General features: G+C 40.0%; 1 protein-coding gene across 5 annotated transcripts in view; it reads left to right on the top strand.

Moving 5' to 3' along the window:
* LOC110502443 (bifunctional heparan sulfate N-deacetylase/N-sulfotransferase 2) overlaps positions 1 to 26,758 on the top strand; it is a 197,244-nt gene that overhangs the window by 515 nt on the left and 169,971 nt on the right. For 2 of the 5 annotated variants that reach the window (XM_036959813.2, XM_090216916.1), the window contains exon 2: positions 6,596 to 6,635. The exons of 2 other annotated variants lie outside the window; for them this stretch is intronic. The gene's annotated coding sequence lies outside the window, so the exon portion shown is untranslated. Of the gene's footprint in view, positions 1 to 121; positions 273 to 6,595; positions 6,636 to 26,758 lie in introns of those variants that run through there. One more of the 5 variants, XM_090216915.1, reaches the window with a different exon arrangement.

Raw genomic sequence — 26,758 nt, forward strand, 5'->3', positions numbered from 1 at the left:
GTTGGCAATGCATGGTTTTTCTCTCTATTTTTTCTTTACAATTTAAGTGAATGACGTGGACATATGTGTATTCACGTCATTAGTAACGTTCGCTAAATATGAAGAAACCAAACATTTGGTGAATTCCAGCAGCATGTGTTTGTTGGAGCTAGTCGTTCTATCGAAATGCTTAGAGTTGTTTGCTTACTATTAAGAGGCTAGTGGTGAATCATATGGCTGACTGTTACATGTAAAAGTTTTTCCATAACCAGTAACTCCCCATCGCTATTCTGGTATGTAACAACTGTATTTATTTATTTATTTATTTAATTTAAAAAAAATTTTTTATTGTAAAGTGTTTTTGTTCTGAAATATGTTTGAAATACATTTGAAACGTTTATTTTTATTTTATTACATTCATGTATTGTAAGTGAGAGGTAGGCATTAGTCTGAAGCCGAAAAGTAAATGAAATTCATGAGCACCACAATGCCTATTCCACCCATGCTCTACCAAGGCTTTCCAGCACACAGCTTTGATTTACTACAGTAGCTATGTTGGTATATTGTACTTCAAACAATGTGGTTGAAATTCACTGCCGACTACGTGATTTTACAGATAATTGTATGTGTGTGGTACAGAAATTAGGTAGGCATTCAAAAATCATGTGAATCCATGACACTCATAATTTGTGAAGCAAATGTTTACTCCTGAACATATTTAGGCTTGCCATAACAAAGTGGTTGATTACTTATTGACTTAAGACATTTCAGCTTTATATTTTAAAATGTTTCTAAAAACATAATTCCACATAGACATTATAGGGTATTGTGTATAGGCCAGTGACACATCTCAATTTAATCTATTTTAAATTCTGTCTGTAACACGTGGAAAAAGTCAAGGGGTATAAGTACTTTCTGAAGGCACTGTATGTTAACACTCAACTGGCCTAATAATTGCAGAGTATTCCAGACATTTTGACTCTTAACAGTGTGGTGGTAGAGGTTTTGCCAGGACAGAGGCTGGCTACTCCTCAGTAATTAATTGCTCAAGGAACCACATTATCTTTTTGGTTATTGAATGAAGGTTAGTAGATTTGAAGTTGTTGCCATTGATTGGTTGAGATGTGGACACCATGGGAGAAAGAGCCACAGCAACCTTGGTGTTCTTTTATGTTTTCTCTGATGAGCAGTATTAATGTGATAGATTCAAAACAATAGTTTCAAGGCTATCGATCCTGATGAGTAATGTAATGCTAGTGAATGTATGTCATTCTTTTCCCAAAGTGCACTTATACAATGCATGTAAAAAGTAGCCTACATATAGCATCATGCTCAGCTTAATTTTGCACCTCAAATGAACACTTTTTTTTACAAGCTCTATTTTGAAAGACTGGGTACAATAAGCTCAGTCCTTGTTTCATGATCCCGCTTCAACAACTTGTTTCATTCTATTTTTGAGTGGAAAGCCCAATTAGTGTTGAGCTGTGGGCTCACGACGACTTCTGTCCTCTGAGCATATTACTGATGTCTGAGAGAACCACTTTATAATTAAGAGTAAGGCCTGGGGGTGGCTCTCACAATGATTGTTTCTGCATGAAGGGTATTAACTAGGTATTTTTTAAAGTGGAACAGGACTAACTTTCCCTTTTTAATGTGGCACTGGACAAACCCTATCTCCAACAGTACATGTTTTTAAAATGGACTATGCAAAAATAAACATTTTGTTTATTTTTCATGTTTGACCCATTTATAGAATATTGCTTTGCTTTGCTGGAAGGTAAGGTTGATTGGTTATGTCCTTGCCTTTAATGCTCATCAGCAAGCCTTTAGATTGTAGGTTCCTATTCTATACTGAACAAAAATATAAATGAAACATGTAAAGTGTTGGTCCCATGTTTCATGAGCTGAAATAAAAAATCCAATAAGTTTTTCATACGCATAAAAAGCTTATTTCTCTCATTTTGTGGCCAAATTTGTTTACGTCCCTGTTAGTGAGCATTTGTCCTTTGCCAAGATAATCCTGACGTGGTATATCAAGAAGTAGATTAAACAGCATGATCATTATAAAGGTGCACGTTTTGCTGAGGATGATAAAAGGCCACTCTCAAATGTGCAGTTTTGTCACACAACACAATGCCACAGATGATTTAAGGGAGCGTGCAATTGGCATGCTGACTGCAAGAATGTCCACTGGAGCTGTTGTCAGAGAATTTAATGTTAATTTCTCTACCATAAGCCGCCTCCAATGTTGTTTTAGAGAATTTGGCAGTACGTGTAACCACGCCAGCCCAGGACCTCCACACCCGGTTTCCTGTGGGATCGTCTGAAACCAGCCACCCAGACAGCTGATGAAACGGAGTATTTCTGTTTGTAATGAAGCTCTTTTTTGGGGAAAAACTTATTCTGGTTGGCTGGGCTCCCCAGTTGCTGGGCCTGGCTCACCAGTGGGTGGGCCTCTGCCCTCCCAGGCCCAACCATGGCTGCGCCCCTGCCCAGTCATGTGAAATCCATAGATTAGGGCCGAATTAATTTCAATTGACTGATTTCCTTATGAGCTGTGACTTAGTAAAATCATTGAAATTCAGTATATTTGCTGCCTAATTAAGTTTGAGAGTGGACATTTCTTCCTTTGCCTGAGTTTTAGTCCAACACGTCAAGTGCACCTGATGTTTATGGTCCTTGCTGAGATGTTATATTTAGGCTATACTTTGTTCATCATTCGGCAATTGACACCTAGGCATAAACCATAAGAAATGATGTGGAGCTGGTATTTAATTGCCTCATTCAATTCTGCGAGGTTCTCTGCTGACTTGTGGTGGTTACGATGGAGTTGAAGTACATTAATAACATTTAATGCCCCCCGGATTGGAAAATGGGCCTTGAGATTGATACAGGGTTGCATTGACATTTTAGAGCTGAAGGGTGGCAGTTGTATGGCAATCTCAAATCAAATGTATTTATCATAAGGTGTAGACTAACAGTGAAATGCTTAGTAGTGGTTAAGTTGAGCATCAATAAATTCCTCTTATTTTTCACCTACTTGGACACAGGATTTTGTACAGATCTCAGGACACTGCCTCAAACCCTTTTCCTTCCTAGGAAAATGGGAGAATGATATTGGCAGGGGTTGAATTCCTATGCGCTATCGCAGCAACACAGGAGGCAATGCTAATGGTTTTGTCTGCTTGAGGCTGTTCTTAATGTATTATCTCTTGAAACAATTAGAACTAGTCACCAGTGTTGGGGTCAGTTGCTTTTAAATGAGGAAAATTGGAACTGGTATTGGAATTTCAGTTTGCTTCCTGAATTGACTGTCCTTTCTAGGTCATTTTCAGAGGGTCTAGGTTGTTGTTGAGTCAATGGTTCAGTACTATCTATTCTGAGCAAACATCCTGTGTATGACTCTGGAATTCAGAGTCAGGCAGTATAATGAAGTGTATCCGCACTGTGTGTTGGAAAAGTATATTTCATTTTGTCTGTTCTAGATCAGAGGTTCCCAACCAGGGTTACTAGGACCCCTGGTGGTACTTGCCCTGGGTGATATGATTTTCTCAAATTTATGGGCGATTCTATCTATCTATATATATATATATATATATACAAATGTTTTCTCTAAATAGGCCTTTCATTTGTTGTTCAATGAAAGGACAAATATACTGCATTTCAAACAGCCAGCAATAATCTAATGAATTCAGGGATTGGGAAATTATAGCTAGGCTAAATATAAGCCTTTTACAACCATAAGACCACTAATAATTGTATTATTATTATTTGGCGGCAAGTAGCCTAGTGGTTAGAGCGTTGGACTAGTCACCGAGCAGTTGTAAGATCGAATCCCCCAGTTGACAAGATAAACAATCTGTCATTCTACTCCTGAACATGGCAGTTCTTAGGCCGTCATTGAAAAAAATAATTTGTTCTTAACTGACTTGCCTAATAAAATAAAAAACAAAATTATCTGCTTTTTTGCAATAATCACTGATCTGTCTTTGAAGTCTGAAAATTCAATTTTTGTTACAAATTTAACCAGAGCCATGCATAATGCACATTCACTTCTTGTAGCAGTCATTATAGAAATGTAACACGGGTCCATAAACAATCTCTCAAGCACCACATGCTAGTGAGTAGCCAGCTAATCTTTATTGGAGTCTTCATATTTTAAGTTTAGACAAATTTGCTAGCTAACAAGGCAGAACAGTTTAATTGTTATGAACACACCCTTCAGTCCGTGTCCAACTGTTTGAACTGTAGTGATGCTTCTTGCACTGAGATGCAGTGCCTTACACTGCCGTGTGTGTGTGTGTGTTAACTATTTAACTGTACTTGAATTCTTAAAAGGTCGCAATTTTGTTTTATATCGGTTATTGGTATTGTTTTTTTTTTTTGGCAAGGGAAATACCAGGTATCGGCCAAAAATGTCATATCGGTGCATCACTAGTTTTTGGGTATACTGGTTAGAGAACCTGATTTGACAGCTTGGCCAACACTTGGATATTCAAATTAGCTCCCACATAGTGGGGCCCTGGGGCAGACTGCCTGAGCTCGGCTGCACCAAGTGAACTAGCATGGATGGATTCAGGAAGCACAATGGAACTACTAGGGCACTTTACTACAACAGCAATACATGCAGACAGATTATTTCACAAGCGTGAGTCATTTCTATTCTTTGCTTTGTCACTAAATTCCTGATATTTCTTTCTCTATTTTTGTCACTATATTCCTAGCTAAGTTAGCCGCCATAGGTAATGTTAGAATGCTAGCTAATAGAATTGACTGGCGAGATACAGGTAACTGCCAAAATAAAGGAAACACTTCAGTAAATGAGGGATACAAAGTATATTGAAAGCAGGTGCTTCCAAGCAGGTGTTTCCTGAGTTAATTAAGCAATTAATATCCCAACATGCTTAGGGTCATGTATAAAAATGCCCAGTTGCTCATTATTTTGACTACCATGGCTAGAAGAATAGATTTCATTGATTTTGAGAAGGGTGTTGTAATAGAGCATAGGTGGTTAAAAGGGTATGTGTGTCTGTCACCTGATCTCAAACCCAATTGAACACTTATGGGAGATTCTAGAGCAGCGTCTGAAACACCATTTTCCACCACCATCAACAAAACATCAAATTATTGAATTTCTTATGGAAGAATGGTGACGCATCCCTCAAAGAGTTTCAGACACTGGTAGAATCTATGCCAAGATGCATTGAAGCTGTTCTGGAGGCTTGTGGTGGCCCAATGCCCGATTAAGACACCATGTTGGTGTTTTCTTTATTTTGGCAGTTACCTGTAGTTGTTGTGTAGGCTTTGTCCTTTCTGCTAAAACCAGCTGTGAATGGCTTGTCTTGCTAGCTTGTGTGCAGTTGAGTGTGCACTACTGAGCCCATGGGGTTTTCTAATATAAGCAAAAGTTCGCCCTCTCTCCTCTGTGATCTGGAAACCGATAAGTGGTCAACACGTGTGTCAATTTATTGGTAGGCAAACAGAAGTGTTATCCCCCCTCGATAGCCACCTTTCATTGATGATACTCATGTGTATCCTACCGCGAAAATGTTTTGAAATCTGCCACACCCCCTTCGAATCAGGTTTTGTTTTGTTGGAGGAGAAAACATACACACGTGTAAAAACAATATGCTACTAATTGTTTTTATCTCTACCAAACAAAAATATAAACACAACATGTAAAGGGATGGTCCCATGTTTCATGAGCTGAAATTAAGATCCCAGAAGTTTTTCATATGCACAAAAAGCATATTTCTCTCAAATTTTGTGCACAAATTTGTTTACATCCCTGTTTGTGAGCCTTTCTCATTTGCCAAGATAATCCACCCACCTGACAGCTGTGGCATAGCAAGAAGCTGATTAAACAGCATGGTCATTACACAGGTGCACCTTGTGCTGGGGACAATAAACGGACCCTTTAAAACGTGCAGTTTTGTCACACAACACAATGCCACAGATATCTCAAGTTGAGGGAGCGTGCATTGGCATGCTGACTGCAGGAATGTCCACCAGAGCTGTTGCCAGATAATTTAGTGTTCATTTCTCTACCATAAGCCGCCTCCAACATCGATATAGAGAATTTTGGCAATACGTCCAACTGGTCTCACAACAGCAGACCACGTATAACCATGCCAGCCCACGACCTCCACAACAGTCTTTTTCATCTGCGGGACTGTCTGAGACCAGCCACCCGGACAGCTGATGAAAAGGAGGATTATTTCTGTCTGTAAGAAAGCCCTTTTGTTGGGAATTTTTCTGGGCCTGGCTCCCCAGTAGGTGGGCCTATGCCCCCCCTTCCCTAACGATGGGTGTGCTCCTTCCCAGTCATGCGAATCCCATAGTCCTGCAACAATTTTTTTTCAGTTGAATGATTTCCTTACATGACCTGTAATTGTTGTAGGTTGCATTATATTTTTGTTCAATGTATATAAAATGATTTGTACAATTCACTTAAATTGTTTTGAGTACTTTACAGTTTTTTTTATCCACCCCTGTAAACATCATTTGCCTAATGATGCGTTAGTGGCGAAGGACTGTGTCATTTCCAACAAGCGCATTTTCATCCAATGTTCACTCTCCTCGCCGACTCTCCTCGATTAACTTTGACCTTTTTCAGGTGGCGAGAGAGGGCGGCGGAGGAGAAGAGAGCGCAGGAGGTGAGCAAATCTGATTGATAAAAGGCCCATGTCTCCCCAAGCCTCGAAGGATCCTTCTCCCCACCGGAGAATTTACATACAGGCCTGTCTCGGGCCAAATAGGATGTCATTATCCAAGCAAATGTCTTTTAATTAAAAAGAAAAACATAAAAAAAATAAAACAGTTTGTTTCAAAAACAAGTTTGAAATGAGGTTTTACTGAGTGTTTTTTCTCAAATGTATGCTCTGGCCACTACTGCAAATACAGGACAAGCCAACATTATTTGGGTATGAGCAAACCGAATAAGAGCTTTTTAAAATGAGATTTTCACTGGACAGTTACCCGGTGAAGTGAATAGCTGCACATCTTAATTTCACTGACAGCTCACTAAGGAAGTGGATTGACAGGAAAACCAGAGTCCTTTTTCAGACATCCTCCTGTCAGCCCTGTGACTTTCATCAGGTCAGGGAACAAACACATCTTTCAAACATGGTCAATCAGAGAAACCCAATTGGGCAGGGAGGAGGAGCCGGGTGAAGTCATCCCATTAGAAGGCAAGATTGAATGGTCCTTGACCCCTTCTCTATCTTATTCACAGCCAGGATCAATATGTGCTTACCTTAACAGCTTCTGTTATTAATAATATACACTGTGTCTGAGATGCAGACGCTGCAGGGATTACACAGCAGCCGGGGTCAATAGGTTGAAGTAATGATGCGGCAGTGGTTTAATATTGGGGCTGCCGTGTGAGCTTTGGGCTGCAGTCAGAGCACGGTGGGGGGAGGATCTCTCCACTCGAGGCCTGTAGGGCCTCAATTAGCTCCATCTGATACACACTGGCTGGAATAGTGTTTAACGTGTCAGTTTTCTCTCTTTCCTTGCAATCAATGAATTGTGGTTGAAATTTAGTCTTAGGGTTTTGGAAATAAGGTGACCTGTGTAGCAGTGCTTTGAGAGCATTTATTTATTTAGATTACTCTAGATTGTGTTAGTTCAAAAATAGGTAATTGTGTAATGTTATGTGCTAGCCTATGCCTACAGTACCTCGCAAAAGCATTCATCCTCTTGGTGTTTTTCCTATTTTGTTGCATTACAACCTGTAATTTAAATAGATTTTTATTTAGATTTCATGTAATGGACATACACAATATAGTCCAAATTGGTGAAGTGAAATGAAAAAAATAACATGTTTCAAATAAATAAACGGAAAACTGGTTCTATATGTGAATATGTATTCACCCCCTTTGCTATGAAGCCCCTAAATAAGATCTGGTGCCACCAATAACCTTCAGAAGTCACATCATTAGTCAAGTAAAGTCCACCTGTGTGCAATCTAAGTGTCATTATCTGTCACATGATTTCAGTATATATATACACCTGTTCTGACAGGCCCCAGAGTCTGCAACACCACTAAGCAAGCGGTGCTATGAAGATCAAGGAGCTCTCCAAACAGGTCAGGGACAAAGTTGTGGAAATATATCCAAAACTTTGAACATCCCACGGAGCACCATTAAATCCATTATTAATAAATGGAAAGAATATGGCACCTCAACAAAACTGCCAAGATGGGGCCGCCCACCAAAACTCACGGACCAGGCAAGGAGGGCATTAATCAGAGCGGTAACAAAGAGACCAACGATGACCCTGAAGGAGCTGCAAAGCTCCACAGTTGAGATTGGAGTATCTGACCATAGGACCACTTTAAGCCGTACACTCCACAGAGCTGGGCTTTATGGAATTGGCCAGAAAAAAATGTTTGGTGTTTGCCAAAAGGCATGTTGCAGATTTCCCAAACATATGGAAGAAGGTACTCTGGTCAGTTGAGACTAAAATGGAGCATTTTGGCCATCAACGAAAACGCTATGGCTGGCGCAAACCCAACACCTCCCGTCACCCCGAGAGCACCATCCCCACAGTGAAGCATGGTGGTGGCAGCATCATGCTCTGGAGATGTTTTTCATTGGCAGGGACTGGGAAACTGGTCAGAATTGAAGGAATGATGGATGGAGCTAAATACAGGGAAATTCTTGAGGGACACCTGTTTCAGTCTTCCAGAGATTTGAGACTTAGGGTCATTGTCCTGCTGGAAGGTGAACCTAAGCATACTGCTAAAGCAACACTTGAATGGTTTAACGGGAAACATTTAAATGTCTTGGAATGGCCTAGTCAAAGCCCAGACCTCAATTCAATTGAGAAACTGTGGTCTGACTTAAAGATTGCTGTACACCAGCGGAACCCATCCAACTTGAAGGAGCTGGAGCAGTTTTGCCTTGAAGAATGGGCAAAAATCCCAGTAGCTAGATGTGTTTATAGAGACTAGATTAAAGATTTTTCAACGTCGATACCGATTTATTGGAGGACCAAAAAAAGACGATACCTATAAATCGGCCAATTTGTAATAAAAAAAAAAAGTAATTTATTTGTTATTAATGACAATTACAACAATACTGAATGAACACTTATTTTAACGTTTAATATAATACATCAATAAAATCAATTTTGCCTCAAATCAATAATGAAACGTGTTCAATTTGGTTTAAATAATGCAAAAACAAAGTGTTGGAGAAGAAAGTAAAAGTGCAATATGTGCCATGTAAGAAAGCTAACGTTTAAGTTCCTTGCTCAGAACATGAGAACATATGAAAGCTGGTGGTTCCTTTTAACATGATTCAATATTCCCAGGTAAGAAGTTTTAGGTTGTAGTTATTATAGTAATTATAGGACTATTTCTCTCTGTACGATTTGTATTTCATATACCTTTGACTATTGGATGTTCTTATAGGCACTTTATTATTGCCAGTGTAACAGTATAGCTTCCATCCCTCTCTTCGCCGCTACCAGGGCTCGAACCAGGAACACATCAACAACCGCCACCCTCGAAGTAGCGTTACCTATGCTGAGCAAGGGGAACAAGTATTCCATTGAATCCCTGAGCTGACAAGGTAAAAATCTGCTTCCCCTGAACAAGGCAATTAACCCACCGTTCCTAGGACATCATTGAAAATGATGTGTTCTTAACTGACTTGCCTCGTTAAATAAACCGACTTGCCTCGTTAAATGATTTTGCCGAATGAAGTCGGCAAAATCAGTGTCCAAAAATACAGATTTCCGATTGTTATGAAAACTTGAAATCGGCCCTAATTAATCGGCCATTCCGATTTAATCGGTCAACCTCTAATAGAGACCCCAAGAGACTTGCAGCTGTAATTGCTGCAAAAGGTGGCACTACAACGTATTGACTATGGGGAGGTGAATAGTTGTTTTGTTTTTTTTGTCTTCTTGTTTGTTTCACAATAAAAAATATTTAGCATCTTCAGTGGTAGGCATGTTGTGTAAATCAAATGATACAAACCCCTCAAATCATTTTTTTTATTCCAGGTTGTAAGGCAACTAAATAGGAAAAATGCCAAGGGGCTGAATACTTTTGCAAGCCACTGTATATCACCTGCCATAGTCTCCCAATTGCCTCAGTCATTGGCATGTAGTAGAGTGACCGGGACATTTTGAAATGATGTACCTTTAGGCTGTAGTCAAGGTGTGTGTTAACATGAGTCGCAGGTTGTTTTAATGACATGTTACCTCAGAAGTGCCTCTGTATTCCTCCAGTAGTAAAATAGGTCTTCTGCTCAGAAAGACCACGAAAGCATTGTAAATGTTCATACCTGAATTGCCATCAGTTCAATCGCAACTACTCCCTCTCATACACTTTCAGAAAGTCATTAGCAGCTTGACTGCCTACTGAGTGCGTTTGAATCCTCACCTCATTGTCCTTCATGAGCATTTAAGAATGGCGGCCCAGCTGTTTTCTCAACTTCCTCCTAGCAGCATGTTTAGGGTAAGAGTGGGTGTAACTAATTACATTCTTGTGCAGACCTGACCCATCTTCCCTATGCTATCTATGGGATAAACCTCAGCATTTCCTCGCTGGGGACACAGAGGGGCTAGAGAGCAGCATAATTCTCTAATTTAACATGATCATCTCAATGCCGCCCTGAAATGTGATGTTCTGGTGTGCAGTGCACTAAGCTGTATGTAGTCTAACAGTAAGTAGCTCAGTGTGCAGTGATGCACCCCTGTGCTGGAGCCATGATACCTGTCTCTCTGCTCCAGTACTACTAGGTTATATGAACTGATGGTTATATATACACTGCTCAAAAAAATAAAGGGAACACTTAAACAACACAATGTAACTCCAAGTCAATCACACTTCGGTGAAATCAAACTGTCCACTTAGGAAGCAACACTGATTGACAATAAATTTCACATGCTGTTGTCTATTCCATTTGCACAACAGGTGGAAATTATAGGAAATTAGCAAGACACCCCCAATAAAGGAGTGGTTCTGCAGGTGGGGACCACAGACCACTTCTCAGTTCCTATGCTTCCTGGCTGATGTTTTGGTCACTTTTGAATGCTGGCGGTGCTTTCACTCTAGTGGTAGCATGAGACGGAGTCTACAACCCACACAAGTGGCTCAGGTAGTGCAGCTCATCCAGGATGGTACATCAATGCGAGCTGTGGCAAGAAGGTTTGCTGTGTCTGTCAGCGTAGTGTCCAGAGCATGGAGGCGCTACCAGGAGACAGGCCAGTACATCAGGAGACGTGGAGGAGGCCGTAGGAGGGCAACAACCAGCAGCAGGACCGCTACCTCCGCCTTTGTGCAAGGAGGAGCAGGAGGAGCACTGCCAGAGCCCTGCAAAATGACCTCCAGCAGGCCACAAATGTGCATGTGTCTGCTCAAACGGTCAGAAAAAGACTTCATGAGGGTGGTATGAGGGCCCGACGTCCACAGGTGGGGGCTGTGCTTACAGAAGTTCTGCTGCCTGCAACATCCTCCAGCATGACTGGTTTGGCGGTGGGTCAGTCATGGTGTGGGGTAGCATTTCTTTGGGGGGCCGCACAGCCCTCCATGTGCTCGCCAGAGGTAGCCTGACTGCCATTAGGTACCGAGATGAGATCCTCGGACCCCTTGTGAGACCATATGCTGGTGCGGTTGGCCCTGGGTTCCTCCTAATGCAAGAGAATGCTAGACCTCATGTGGCTGGAGTGTGTCAGCAGTTCCTGCAAGAGGAAGGCATTGATGCTATGGACTTGCCCGCCTGTTCCCCAGACCTGAATCCAATTGAGAACATCTGGGACATCATGTCTCGCTCCATCCACCAACGCCACGTTGCACCACAGACTGTCCAGGAGTTGGCGGATGCTTTAGTCCAGGTCTGGGAGGAGATCCTTCAGGAGACCATCCGCCACCTCATCAGGAGCATGCCCAGGCATTGTCGGGAGGTCATACAGCCACGTGGAGGCCACACACACTACTGAGCCTCATTTTGACTTGTTTTAAGGACATTACATCAAAGTTGGATCAGCCTGTAGTGTGGTTTTCCACTTTAATTTTGAGTGTGACTCCAAATCTAGACCTCCATGGGTTGATAAATTTGATTTCCATTGATCATTTTTGTGTGATTTTGTTGTCAGCACATTCAACTATGTAAAGAAAAAAGTATTTAATAAGAATATTTCATTCATTCAGATCTAGGATGTGTTATTTTAGTGTTTATTTATATTATATTGTTATATTTATTTTTTTGAGCAGTGTATATTGTCAGTGCCTTAAAGGTCTCGAACAGTCATTCTGATTCCCATGTAAAACAACCTTTTAAGTTACTAAAATATCACCCATGAACTGTTTTTTTTTGTTTACTTTTCTGTTCTCTATTTGCTCTTTTTTCATATTTCTATGAAATATATTTCTAAGTGTTAAATTGATTATTAAAACAATGACATTGAGCATTATGATGAAGTTGTTATAGCCATGAGAGAAAAAGTATAACTACCAGGATGTTTGAAAAGAGTGAGCGGGGAGCTTATATATATTCATCTTTTTTTATTTTATTTATTTCACCTTTATTTAACCAGGTAGGCCAGTTGCTCTTTTACAACTGCGACCTGGCCAAGATAAAGCATAGCAGTGCGACAAAAACACTAAGTTACAAATAAACAAATGTACAGTCAATAACACAAAATAAAATTCAAATGGAATCTATGTACAGTTTGTGCAAATGTAGGGAGGTAGAAAATAATTACAACTTAGCATTAATACTGGAGTGATATAAAGTTGAAGTTTACATACACCTTACATACACCTTAGCCAAATACATTTAAAATCCGTTTTTCACAATTCCTGCCAGTAAAAATTCCCTGTTTTAGGTCAGTTAGGATCACCACTTTATTTTAAGAATGTGAAATAGAATGATTTCTTTCAGCTTTCATTTCTTTCATCACATTCCCAGTGGGTCAGAAGTTTCAATAAACTCAATTAGTATTTGGTAGCATTGTCTTTTAAACTATTTAAACTTGGGTCAAACATTTTGTGTAGCCTTCCACAAGCTTCCCACAATAAGTTGGGTGAATTTTGGCCCATTCCTCCTGACAGAGCTGGTGTAACTGACTCAGGTTTGTTGGCCTCCTTGCTCGCACACGCTTTTACAGTTCTGCCCACACATTTTCTATAGGATTGAGGTCAGGGTCATGATGCTACCACCCCTGTGCTTCACGGTTGGGATGGTGTTCTCCCCCTTTTTCCTCCAAACTTAAGTGGTCATAATGTCCAAACAGCTTTATATTTGTTTCATCATACCAGAGGACATTTCTCTAAAAAGTATGATCTTTGTCCCCATGCAGTTGCAAACCGAAGTCTGGCTTTTTTATGGCGGTTTTGGAGCAGTGGCTTCTTCCTTGCGTAGCGGCCTTTCAGATTATGTCGATATAGGACTTGTTTTACTGTGGATATAGATACTTTTGTACCTGTTTCCTCCAGCATCTTCACAAGGTCCTTTGCTGTTGTTCTGGGATTGATTTGCACTTTTCGGACCAAAATACATTCATCTCTAGGAGGCAGAACGCTCCTTCCTGAGCGGTATGACGGCTGCGTGGTCCCATGGTGTTTATACTTGCGTAGTATTGTTTGTACAGATGAACGTGGTACCTTCAGGCGGTTGGAAAATGCTTCCAAGGATGAACCAGACTTGTGATGGTCTACAATTTGTTTTCTGAGGTCTTGACTGATTTTTTTGTTGTTGTTGATTTTCCCATGATGTCAAGCAAAGAGGCACCGAGTTTGAAGGTAGGCCTTGAAATACATCCACAGGTACACCTACGATAGGCTAATTGACGTCATTTGAATCAATTAGAAGCCTCTAAAGCCATGACATAATTTTCTGGAACATTCCAAGCTGTTTAATGGCACAGTCAACTTAGTGTATGTAAACATCTGGCCAACATCCGGTGAAATTACAGAGCGCCAAATTCAAAGACAGAAATACTCATTATAAAAATTCATAAAACATACAAGTGTTATACATCGGTTTAAAGATTAACTTCTTGTTAATCCAACCACGGTGTCAAATTTAAAACATGCTCTGCGGCGAAAGCATACCATGCGATTATCTGAGAACAGCGCCCAGCAGACAAATCATTTCAAACAGTTACCAGCCAAGTAGAGGAGTTACACAAGTCAGAAATAGCGATAAAATGTATCACTTACCTTTGATCTTCATATGGTTGTGCTCACAAGACTCATTTACTCAATAAATGTTAGTTTTGTTTGATAAAGTCCCTCTTTATATCCAAAAACATCAGTTTTGTTCACATTTTGTTCAGTAATCCAAAGGCTCAAAGTATCAGTAAACTTCATAGAAACATGTCAAACGATGTTTATAATCATTCCTCAGGTTGTTTTTAGTCATAATAATCAATAATATTTCAACCGGACAAAAGCTTCGTCAATTTAAGAGGAAAACCAGAAAGGTGTGCCTCTGGGACACTGCAGTGTCCACTCATTCAGAGTGGTCTTACTCCCTCATTTTTCAGATTACAAGCCTGAAACAATTTCTAAAGACTGTTGACATCTAGTGGAAGCCATAGGAAGTACAATTTGAGTCCTAAGTCAATGGAATCCGTATAAGCAGTCAATGGAAAACTACAAACATAAAAAAAAGATTTTAAAAATATTTTTCTCAGGTTTTTACCTGCCATATCAGTTCTTATACTCACATACTCACAGACATAATTTTAACAGTTCTGGAAACGTTAGATTGTTTTCTATCCAATGAACACAATTGCGTTTTATCGATGGCAATTCGAATGCACAGAGAGAGCGTGACGAGATCCTGAGGCCCATTGTCGTGCCATTCATCCGCTACCATCACCTCATGTTTCAGCATGATAATGCATGAAGAACTGCAGATATCATGAACTGCAGAAGTTTTGCTACTGCTCTCCACTTTCTGTAGGACAATTGTGCCATGCTGACTCTCAGACTCTGAAAATGAATCAGATGAGGAAATTCCTGATTTAGGTAAAAACATTTTCAATGAACTAGACATTGTGGAGTCTTCCTAAATGGCGATCAACTATGCTGAATGGGTGTAGACAAAGAAGAGCTCTCCAGTACGTGTACCAAAACATTCAAGGGCCATTTTCTCAAAAGTGTGGTTAAAAGTTTATCGACTTTCAAAGCAGAATAACTTTTCCATTGTTCCTCAACTGGAGTGTGTGATATACCATTTTCTAGCTCTGAGTCTCTACTTTTATTCAACGTAAAAAAAACACTTTCAAATGTTGCTACATAGGTCCGGATCAAGCCGATCGGTCACAAATAGGATGTGGGAGCACTTCTGATTGTTCATCAGTTAGAACTGAGCACACAGAGGTCCTTGTTTGAATGGTGAAACTGTTTGCTTTGGACCTTCCAACTGAGAGGTCTACACTCTGAGCAGACAGTTACCCTTACCTCATTGACCTGTCAGTCAAATTAAGTCTGAGTGCAGGTATTTTGCAAAACCCTGCTGATGGGCAGCAGTTACGACTAGGGGTGGGATGAGAAACGGCTGTGTCACGCTCCGATTGTGACAGCCCTGGATGGCAACCCTCCGTAGATAAGTACTTGTAGAGCTCTCAAAGGTTAGAACGCCTTGCCAAACCCCAAGCATTTAGACTCCGTGCAGTCAGTGCACTGAAGCCAAGGGGGAGGGAGTTGCACTCCAGTCTTGTATGTCTGTGCCAAGAGGAGGGGACGTGCCTCTGAAATGGCTGCGCTGTTTACAAATTTGTCTGGGATAATAGTATGGAATGAGCAGTGTTCCCACTTAACGGCTCAACTGCCCAAAACCGCTTGTGGACATTGTCGGTTATAATTCCCTCTGCCCCACAAGTCCCCTCTGCTAAACTACTACTGATGAGTAAATAGTTATTACAAGCTACATGCTCCTTAGCTCTTTGTAAACTGCGGCATGCAGCCAAACTGAAAATAAATGCTAATGAAGGTAAGGCACTCTGCAGCCCTGCTTTAATCAGTGTACCAGCGTTGGAGAGAGCCTGAGGAGGGGAGTGGGGCAATGATGTTACCTTTAGGTTGAAAAACTGGATGATTTTATTAAATTAGCTGTAAATTACAGATAAAGGGGAGTGAATATATATATTTTTTGAAGCAGCAGTACCAGATTAGAGAAACTAATCATTTCATCACGGTGCTCTATCTGGCTTCAATAAATCTTATACTGAAGAAGGGTGCATCTCATGTTCTCTGCAAGTCAGTCAGAACCTTATTCACATGCTTCGCTCACACCGGGCCCATGTTCCCCACTGAAAGCCAAACAGAACTGAAAAAGGTTTATGTTCAGTTTCTGCAGATAAAGGCAATGCAGCAAATGTACTTGACTGAGGGGTCTGAGGAACTGAATCCAGATACAACAACACCTCATTCAGTGTTTTCAAGAAGTACGTAGAGTAGCCAGCCAAATAGAAAAAGTGGCCAGCCATGTGCCCCCTGGCCAGGTTTGAATATTGTTGCAGAAAGAGCTCTATTTTGGTGGCCACTGGTGCATTCTAATGCCTTGATTCCATCTGGAAATTCCAATCAAATCTTATTAGTCACTTGCGCCGAATACAGCAGACCTAACAGTGAAATGCTTACTTATTAGCCCCTTACCAACAATATAGTTCAAAAAAAGATGCGAATAAGAAATAAAAGTAACAAGTAATTTGAAGAGCAGCAGTATAATAACAATAGTGAGACTATATGCAGGGGGTACCGATACAGAGTCAATGTGCTGGTTAGTCGAGGTAATGTGTACATGTTAGTAGAGTTATTAAAGTAACTATGCATAGATGATAACAACAGTAGCAGCGGTGTAAAAGAGGGGGGAGGGGCAAATTGTCCGGGTAGCCATTTGATTAGATGTTCAGGAGTCGTATGGCTTGGGGGTAGAAGCTGTTTAGAAGCCTCTTGGACCTAGACTTGGTGCTCCGGTACCCCTTGTCGTGCAGTAGCAAAGAGAACAGTCTATGACTAGGGTGGCTGGAGTCTTTGACAATCTTTAGGGCCTTCCTCTGACTCAGCCTGGTATACAGGTTCTGCATGGCAGGAAGCTTTGTACTAGTGATGTACTGGGCCGTACGCACTACCCTCTAGTGCCTTGCGGTCGGAGACCGAGCAGTTGCCATACTAAGCACTGATGCAACCATGCTCTCGATGGTGCAGCTGTATAACCTTTTGAGGATCTGAGGACCCATGCCAAATCTTTTCAGTCTCCTGAGGGGGAATAGGTTTTGTTGTGCCCTCTTCACGACTGTCTTGGTGTGCTAAGACCATGTTAGTTTGTTGGTGATGTAGACACCAAGGAACTTGAAGCTCTCAACCTGCTCTACTAATCACTAATTCACAGCGAAATGATTGAGTATTTTATCAAGTTTACCTCCCAGATTGGAAAAATGTGTGGTATTGTGTAGAAAGACATGACTTTACAATGTTGAATTACTGAAAATGTTTGAATTCAGTGAATTGCTAGTAGTTTTGGATATTGTCTAATGTTTTAAAACATTTTAACCTGTCTTCTCGAGATTTGTCTTACTTAGTTTTACTGCAAGATATGAAATCCCACAATTATGTTCTTTAAATAATGTATTTTATTAAAACACAAAATTAAGTACATAGCCCTCATTATCTTGAAAAATGAAATGTTTTGTTTTTCCAGGTTTCTGTTTTTCAATTTGTTTCAGGTTTATACTCTCAATCACACTTTTTATACTAAACAAAAATATAAAAGCAACAATTTCAATGTTTTTACTGAGTTACACTTAATATAAGGAAATCTGTCAATTGAAATAAATTCATTAGGCTCTAACCTATGGATTTCACTTCACTGGGCAGGGATGGCCCACTGGGGAGCCATGCCCAGCAAATCAGAATGAGTTTTTCCCCACAAAGTCTTTATTACAGACCAAAAGACTCCTCAGCACCCCTTCTTTCTGCCAATCCCGCAGAAGATCTGAAGAAGCCAGATGTGAAGGTCACGGGCTGGCGTGGTTACACATGGTCTGTGGTTGTGAGGCCAGTTGGATGTACTGCCAAATTATTTAAAACAATGTTGGATGCGGCGTATGGTAGAGAAGTTAACACAAAATGATCTGATGGGCAGTCCTGCAGTCAGCATGCTATAATTGCACGCTCACTCAAAACTTGAGAATGTGGCATTGTGTTGTGTGATAAAACTGCACATTTTAGATTGGTATTTTGTCCCCAGCACAAGGTGCACCTGTGTAAGGGTCATACTGTTTAATCCGCTTCTTGATTAAATTTATCTGCAGATAATCGTTAAAAAGCCTACCAGTAGCTTATGCAAATTAGGGAGCCAAATGAACAGCTCTCTCACCGATGCGATTCGGGCTGACGATAGTCACTCACTTTAGCATCACTGTCTGGCAAGCCCCGACATCCTAGTAAAGGAAACCCTTTGGTTTACTTATCCCGATGCGATACAATGGACATGATTTATAAATGGCAAGGGGGGATAGAGGAAACCCCAACTTAATTGGGTCTATAATCAAAAGCCTAACTGTTAAATGTGCCTGACTTTATAAATCATCCGTACTGTGTATATCTACAGAAATAAGACAGATCCTGTTTAGTGTTTGTTTAATAGCCTACTGATTCCGTGAGCACCAAGCCTCACTCAACCACAACATGTCAGATGATAAACAATTTCACAAATGTAACAGTTTTTAATCTTGCTTTGCTGTAATAAAGGCTTTACGCTTTTTCCCCCCGTTAGAACAGGCTCTCTGATATTATTCATACTTTATTTTGAGTTTACACTGTTCCAAACTGTCAAAAATAAAATGTATAATAAATAAAATGTATAATAATAGTAACGCTCCTTTTTCTTGATATCCTTTGTATTGTTATTATTACTATTATTATTATGATCATAAGTAATGTCATTCTGATTAGTAGGTTTAATATAGCAGCCTTGTATAACCAGCATCAAGCTGTAGGCCTAAGAGCGCATCCTGTTGAGTCTTAATACCATCACTTACTTAGGCCTATATTTCAATCATTACAGTACTGTAGCCTATATACTGTATCTATCTATCAATCAATCATTCATTCGTTCATGTCATCACACAGCATAGGAGTCATTCATGATTTGAAATGCAATCAAGCATTTTAGTTTTAAAATAGAATGACCCTTGAATAATTAACATGAACAATAAATAAACCTTTCCATTTTGGAAATTGCATTCACAAATTAATGTGACTGTTTTTAGTCTTTGCTCTAAAAAAAGGCTTTCCAAACAACCTAAACTTTACAACTGACTCTCTGGTATGCTTATAATTTATCTAGTGTTTACATTGTTCCAAACGGTCATATTAATGATATTGTGATCTATACAGCACCTATTTGGCACATATAGTATGCATGCAGCTCCTTACCTTATTTTTCTTGATCTCACAACTAATCAAATTTATTCCACACATCTGACTTCCTCTTTACAACCAGTAAACATTCCCCAGTTTTTGAGTTTCACGTCCTCTGCATCCATTTTTCTGTTACGATGTACGGAAGATTGTTCTAACCAATTTATTGATGTGATTATGATATGCTTTATTTTAGGCCCTATTGACTACGTGCATGTGATTCATACGTGTGCCATGTGAAGAGAGCAAGGGTTGAGGCAATAGTATTAAATGAGGGATTTTGGTACCCAAACTTTTCAATCAAATGGCTGTAATTATGTTGCAGCTTCAGCAACACAGACAGCGCGATCAACACTGTTCTGTTGTGGTCGCTGCAGCAGGGTGTGAGAGTGAGACAACGGGTGCTAGTCACACATTCACTCGCTGTTTTAACGCAGCGCAGCAAGTTTGAGCCCGGCTCAGCACAATCGAATCATTTGCGGTCGGACTCTAGTCATTTGTGTGTCGTAATTATTTCTTCAAAGAGTGCTCTTAAGCTTTAGACAAGCTCAGTGCCTATATTTGATTAAAACACATAGGATTTGTCTATATATGGAAACATACACTTTTAAAAACAACAAATGACTCTCGGTCGACCAATCATTTTTTGTTGTTGTAGTGGACAGCCCAAATTAGGTTGTGTATTTTGACTCATCGTTACCACATTACATGGGAAGTGCAAATTCATGACCACTATACTCTCCTCCTTATAAAGAAGTTTAGGTCCAAAATAAGCCCATTTAGGACTGCTCTCGTGTCTCTGCATTCGTCTTTTACAGACAACCATCAGAGCAGTGCAATACTGATAAAAGCATCTGTCTTTTGTAGCACTCAGTCTTTCAATTGCAAACTTCTCTCTCCTCTCTACCAAGGGCTTTATGTAATTGGAAAGATAAAATAAAAGATGCTAAAGGGTGCTTATTCCTATGGGAATGCTAAATGAATTATGTCATTACCACTCTGTGGGCCTATTCTGTAATCATAATCACCCCCATTGAGATTGTTTTGGACATATTTGACAAGAGTGAAACCTCACGCTTTGCCTCTGCATTTCCCTGTCATCATTTGCTTTGTGACTAACAGGCGCCTATCCTATCAATAGATTGCTAGAAGATCATTCTAGCGGGAGAGGGCTCGACTGAATATCGTATTGAAACTTTTAAATGAAAATTAGCCTAGTTAATATGAATTGGAAAATGTAACCGGCTGATTTACCCGACATCCGTCACTAATGGGGAAACACTGATCATTGCTGGTGTTTCAATGTGCAGTAGGACTGCTCTCATGTCTCTGCATTCATCTTTTACAGACACCCATCAGAGCAGTGCAATACTGATAAAAGCATCTGTCTTTTGTAACACTCAGTCTTTCATTGCTGACTTCTCTCTCCTCTCTACCAAGGGCTTTGTGTAATTGGAAAGATAAAATAAAAGATGCTGAAGGGTGCTTATTTCTACGAGAATGCTAAATTAATTATGTCATTACCACTCTGTGGGCCTATTCTGTAATCATATCCACCCCTTCTGGCTGGGACATTGTCCTTAAGCTTTCTAATGTGTGTCAATATTAACATAGGCTAGCTGTTGGTGTAATGGCACGTTCAGTATGAAAGTCTATCTTTTTCAATACCCACCCGGCACCTAGAACATTATTCAGTTCTGGTTGGGTTATCAAGTCCAGGCCTGTCAGTTGTTTTTTTTTTTTACAAAGTTGCCCACTGTCACTGGCTGTCAGATCTAGACTTTTCCACCGCTGGACTGTTGTACATGCATACAGACTAGAGGTCGACCGGTTTTAATTGGAATGGCCGATTAATTAGGGCCGATTTCAAGTTTTCATAACAAATCTGTATTTTTGGACACTGATAAAAATAAAGATTTTATTTAATATTATATTTTTTTACACCATTTAATCTTTATTTAACTAAGCAAGTCAGTTAAGAACACATTCTTTATTTTCAATGACGGCCTAAGAAACGGTGGGTTAACTGCCTAGTTCAGGGGCAGAACGACAGATTTTCACCTTGTCAGCTCGGGGGATCCAATCTTGCAACCTTAAAGTTAACTATTCTAACGCAATAACAACCTGCCTCTCGTTGCAGGAGACTGCCTGTTATGCGAATGCAGTAAGCCAGGGTAAGTTTCTAGCTAGCACATTTCTAGCTAGTTAACTACACATGGTTGATGATATTACTAGATATTATCTAGCGTGTCCTGCGTCTGCGTATAATCTGACTGAGCGTACAAGTATCTAAGTAATATTAGTAGCGGTGGTAGGCAGAAGCAGGCGCGTAAACATTAATTCAAACAGCACTTTAGTGCGTTTTGCCGGTGTGCGTCAAGCATTGCGCTGTTTATGACTTCATGCCTATCAACTCCCGAGAGTTGAGGCTGGTGTAACGAAGTGAAATGGCTAGCTAGTTAGCGCGCACTAATAGCATTTCAAACGTCACTCGCTCTGAGCCTTGGAATGGTTGTTCCCCTTGCTCTGCATGGGTAACGCTGCTTCAAGGGTGGCTGTTGTGGTCCTGGTTCGAGCCCAGGGAGGAGTGAGGAGAGGGACGGAAGCTATACTGTTACACTGGCAATACTAAAGTGCCTATAAGAACATCCAATAGTCAAAAGGTATATGAAATACAAATGGTATAGAGGGAAATAGTCCTATTATAACTTCAACCTAAAACTTCTTACCTGGGAATATTGATGACTCATGTTAAAAGGAACCACCAGCCTTCATATGTTCTCATGTTCTGAGCAAGGAACTGAAACATTAGATTTCTTACATGGCACATATTGCACTTTTACTTTCTTCTCCAACACTTTGTTTTTGCATTATTTAAACCAAATTGAATATGTTTCATTATTGATTTTATCGATGTATTATATTAAGTTAAAATAAGTGTTCATTCAGTATTGTTGTAATTGTCATTACAAATAAATAAATAAATTGTCTGATTTAATTGGTATCGGCTTTTTTGGTCCTCCAATAATCGGTATCAATAACGGCATTGAAAAATCATAATCGGTCGACCTCTAATACAGACTAATGAGAACAATGCACTCCTGCTCTTCCCTCCTGACAGAGAAACCCAATCGGAGGAAGTGAGTTTCAGAGCTGCTGCTTATAGGAGCTGACGACATGTCTTTCAAGTGATTATTTCCACATTGGGCTCCTTTTTGATTCTAGATAAAGTTGCAAGGGTCCAATCAATAGTTTCGTATTACTCTCCTGATCGTCGAAGTTTAGTCACTTAAAGTCTTATCCTCTTAACATTGACTGCAGTTTGTATTCCTGCGCTCTTCTTTCACCCAAATGCTAAGCCTATAGGAAAATCAATTTGCAGTATACTCTGCTCGATGTGGTTCTTTTGTGCATATCTGTGAGAGGGGGGGAAGAGTTCTTCTCCAAAAGCCTGAGGCTGACAAACTTTCTTATTCACTGGATAGGCCTAGTGCTTCTTTGTTTAGTTGACAGGAATAACACTAATTTTTATCCACAAATAAAAAAAATAAAAAAACCTTGCTCTTTTGAATCAGTATCTGTGATGGACTCACTTTTCTAATCCGTTTGCTTTCAACGCTAGTTGTGTTTACAAAACACCAAGATGAATTGTTCTTGCTATCCCAGGAACAGACCTAACAGTGCAAAATTGCAAGTCTATTGTTGCGTCTCTCTACTCAACCTTGAACATGATGTACTGTTCCTGGGTTAGCTAGGAGGTGCAAAAAGACTCTGTCAGCAAGCCCCGAATCCTACGTGATGAAACGCATCACAGCAGCTGCTTGAAAATATTGCAATTAACATGAGAGCCTTGCTAATGAAATTATCATTGACCGTGTTGTAATGTATTATGTTCAACCAGAGAATATTAGTTTTCTGGTTGAACAAGCCCAGTTCTGTGTTCAATGTGCAAGTAGCCTGTTCTGTTCATCTGCATCTGCAATGCCTCTCTCATTGGTGTTTGGTCACCATAGCTCCCTGGGGAAGACATTTTATGGCATTTCAATTTATTGACGGGCATTCCATTGATTACCTTTTTTTATTGATTAATTGACTGGCATTCAAATGGAATTGACCCGGTTTGTCAGCATGCAATGGCAAGATGGTTAACGTGCAATTGTCCATGGTCCATCTACAATTGAAGTCTGAGGTTTACATACATTTTAGGTTGGAGTCATTAACTTGTTTTTCAACCACTCCACAAATTTCTTGTTAACAAATTATAGTTTTAGCAAGTCGGTCAGGACATCAACTTTGTGCATGACCCAAGTAATTTTTCCAACAATTGTTTACAGACAGATTATTTCACTTATAATTCACTGTATCACAATTCCAGTGGGTCAGAAGTTTACATACACTAAGTTGACTGTGCCTTTAAACAGCTTGGAAAATTCCAGAAAATTACGTCAAGCTTGGTCTCAAACGGGTCTTCCAAATGGACAATGACCCCAAGCATACTTCCAAAGTAGTGGCAAAAGGGCTTAAAGACAACAAAGTCAAGGTATTGGAGTGGCCATCACAAAGCCCTGACCTCAATCCCATAGAACATTTGTGGGCAGTTCTGAAAAAGCGGGTGCGAGCAAGGAGGCCTACAAACCTGACTCAGTTACACCAGCTCTGTCAGGAGGAATGGGCCAAAATTCACCCAACTTATTGTGGGAAGCTTGTGGAAGGCTACCCAAAACGTTTGATCCAAGTTAAACAATTTGAAGGCAATGCTACCAAATATTAATTCAGTGTATGTAAACTTCTGACCCACTGGGAATGTGATGAAAGAAATAAAAGCTGAAAGAAATCATTCTCTCTACTATTATTCTGACATTTCACATTCTTAAAATAAAGTTATTATCCTAACTGACCTAAGACAGGGATTTGTTTTACTAGGATTAAATTTCAGGAGTTGTGAAAAGCTGAGTTTAAATGTATTTGGCTAAGGTGTATGCAAACTTCCGACTTCAACTGTACATGTACTGCACCATGGAACGTAGAGCTTAATTTTATGAAATTAGAATAGTCAAAAAGCCATTTCATGACATGTCCCTCCCTTGTCATTATGCTGAAAAAATAACCGTAAGGGCCAGCACAAACAGTTTTTAAATAGCAAGTTGATTGGATGAAAAATACCAAAACCCCTGGTTTGAAGTCATTGGAAAGTATGCTGTAAGAACAGGTTTCTTTACCTCCTTAATGACCCCTGAATGCTTGAAAGCCACCCCCTTGCCTGTTCATGGCTGGATATTTTGGGATGTTAATTGCATACAAAACGTGGGAGAGCTGTAAAGTGTGTGTGTGTGTGTGTGTGTGGATTACTGTGAGGCTTTCTCTACAGCCCGTCTATCTGCATTTGTTTGGCGCTCTGTGAGAAATGTTCTGTCGGCTCCGTTGACCCTCATTAGGAACATGGAGCTTTTAAGTCCTTGCGTCTTTTCTGCTTGATCTCAGACAATTGCAAAACATTTTTCTCAAGCTCTTCAAAGCTGATGCTACTTAAAGGGAGCCATTTTGGTGACCTGTTTTCACAGATAAGCTGCCTATTTATTTATATAATTTTGTTTACTCAGCATTAATGACATCCTCCCTGACTACATTGTCAACATGTATTAAATGTCAAGCCTCAGAATTTCCTTAATTTGCATTATCAACCACAGAGTGACGTAGGTTCTCACTATTTTCCTTCCTTAGATTGAGGAAATAAAGCCATGGAGCCAAATATAAACGCAGGGTACTTCGATGAGTCATGCTAACAAAATAAAATGTTACCGGATTAAAAAACAAAAACGTTAATAGCTGGTTTCAGTTTGGTGAAGTATTGGCCATACATTGTTGAGAAGATTTTATCAATAGTTTTCCACAAATAAGTTTTAATATTATTAGTTTCCCTGGGCTTCCTTTTCTTAGCAGGTAGGCTAGTTGTCTCTGTGGTGGTACAGAACAAGCGGTGCTAATTGTCATCACCCTAATGAGTCACGTTTTTGTAATCCTGTCAAGAAAATGGAGTCATGTTCTTCAGTTGACATGTAGCTAGGCTATTCAGTCAGTTTTTTTCAGAGGTTTTGCAATGTTGATTGAACATCCTGTAACAAATGAGAAACAGCTGTGAAAAGATGCTTTTGAATGCTGATTTGTTTTTACATTTGATCAAAAACCGTTTTGTTTATCCTATGTAGATAATATTGGTGGAATAATGATGGACATGTTGGTAAAAGCCAAAAATAGGCCAATATTGGCCGGTAATATTGTTCAACGGATATATCGGTTTGGCTTTACCATCAACACACTCCTTACCCTCAGTTTTATTTGTCAAGTTAGCTTTCACATGTTCTTTCATGCAACAAGGACAAACCGTTCTAGTGGAACTCAATGTGACGATCGATGTGTTATATTTTCTTCCCCATTATCACAGCAACACCTTTCTCTGCTGTTGTCGCTTTGTGTTTGCTTTCTAGATGCACTGCTCCCGACCATGTGAGTGCTGCTTTTTTACAGTTAGTGATGTTGATGTGTTTGTAGCTGTTTGGCACCATCTTCCCAACCCACGATCACAAATTATCGTGCCATAGACACATCAAATCACATTTTATTGGTCACATACACATGGTTAGCAGATGTTATTGCGATTGTAGCGAAATGCTTGTGCTTCTAGTTTCGACAGTGCAGCAGTATCTAACAATTCCACAACAGCTACCTAATACACACAAAGGAATGGAATAAGAAAATGTGTGTGTGTGTGTGTGTGTGTGTGTGTGTATATATATATATATATATATATATGGATGAGCAATGACCGAGCGGCATATGCAAGATGGTATAAAATACAGTATATACATATGGGATGAGTAATGCAAGATATGTAAACATCATTATTAAGTGGCATTATTAAAGTGACTAGTGATCCATTTATTAAAGTGGCCAATGATTTCAAGTCTGTATGTAGGCAGCAGCCTCTGTTAGTGGTGGCTGTTTTTCAGTCTGATGACCTTGAGATTGAAAAATAGCTTCTATCTTTCGGTCCCAGCTTTGATGCACCTATACTGACTTTGCCTTCTGGATGGTAGCGGGTCGAACAGGCAGTGGCTCGCATGGTTATTGTCCTTGATGATCTTTTTGGCCTTCCTGTGACATTGGGTGCTGTAGGCCAATAGGCTGTCTTGTCGTTGTTGGTGCTCAAGCCTACTACTGTTGTGTCGTCTGCAAACTTGATGATCGAGTTGGAGGCGTACATGGCCATGCAGTCATGGGTGAACAGGGAGTACAGGAGTACAGTCTGTCAGGAAATTTGTGACACACACATGAAAAAGTACATTTTCCCATGTCCACCACACTATTTTGTTTACAGTGCATTTCAAT

Source organism: Oncorhynchus mykiss, chromosome 23 (genome assembly GCF_057628025.1).
Source record: "Oncorhynchus mykiss isolate SJ-2025 chromosome 23, ASM5762802v1, whole genome shotgun sequence".
Classification (NCBI taxonomy): Eukaryota; Metazoa; Chordata; class Actinopteri; order Salmoniformes; family Salmonidae; genus Oncorhynchus; species Oncorhynchus mykiss.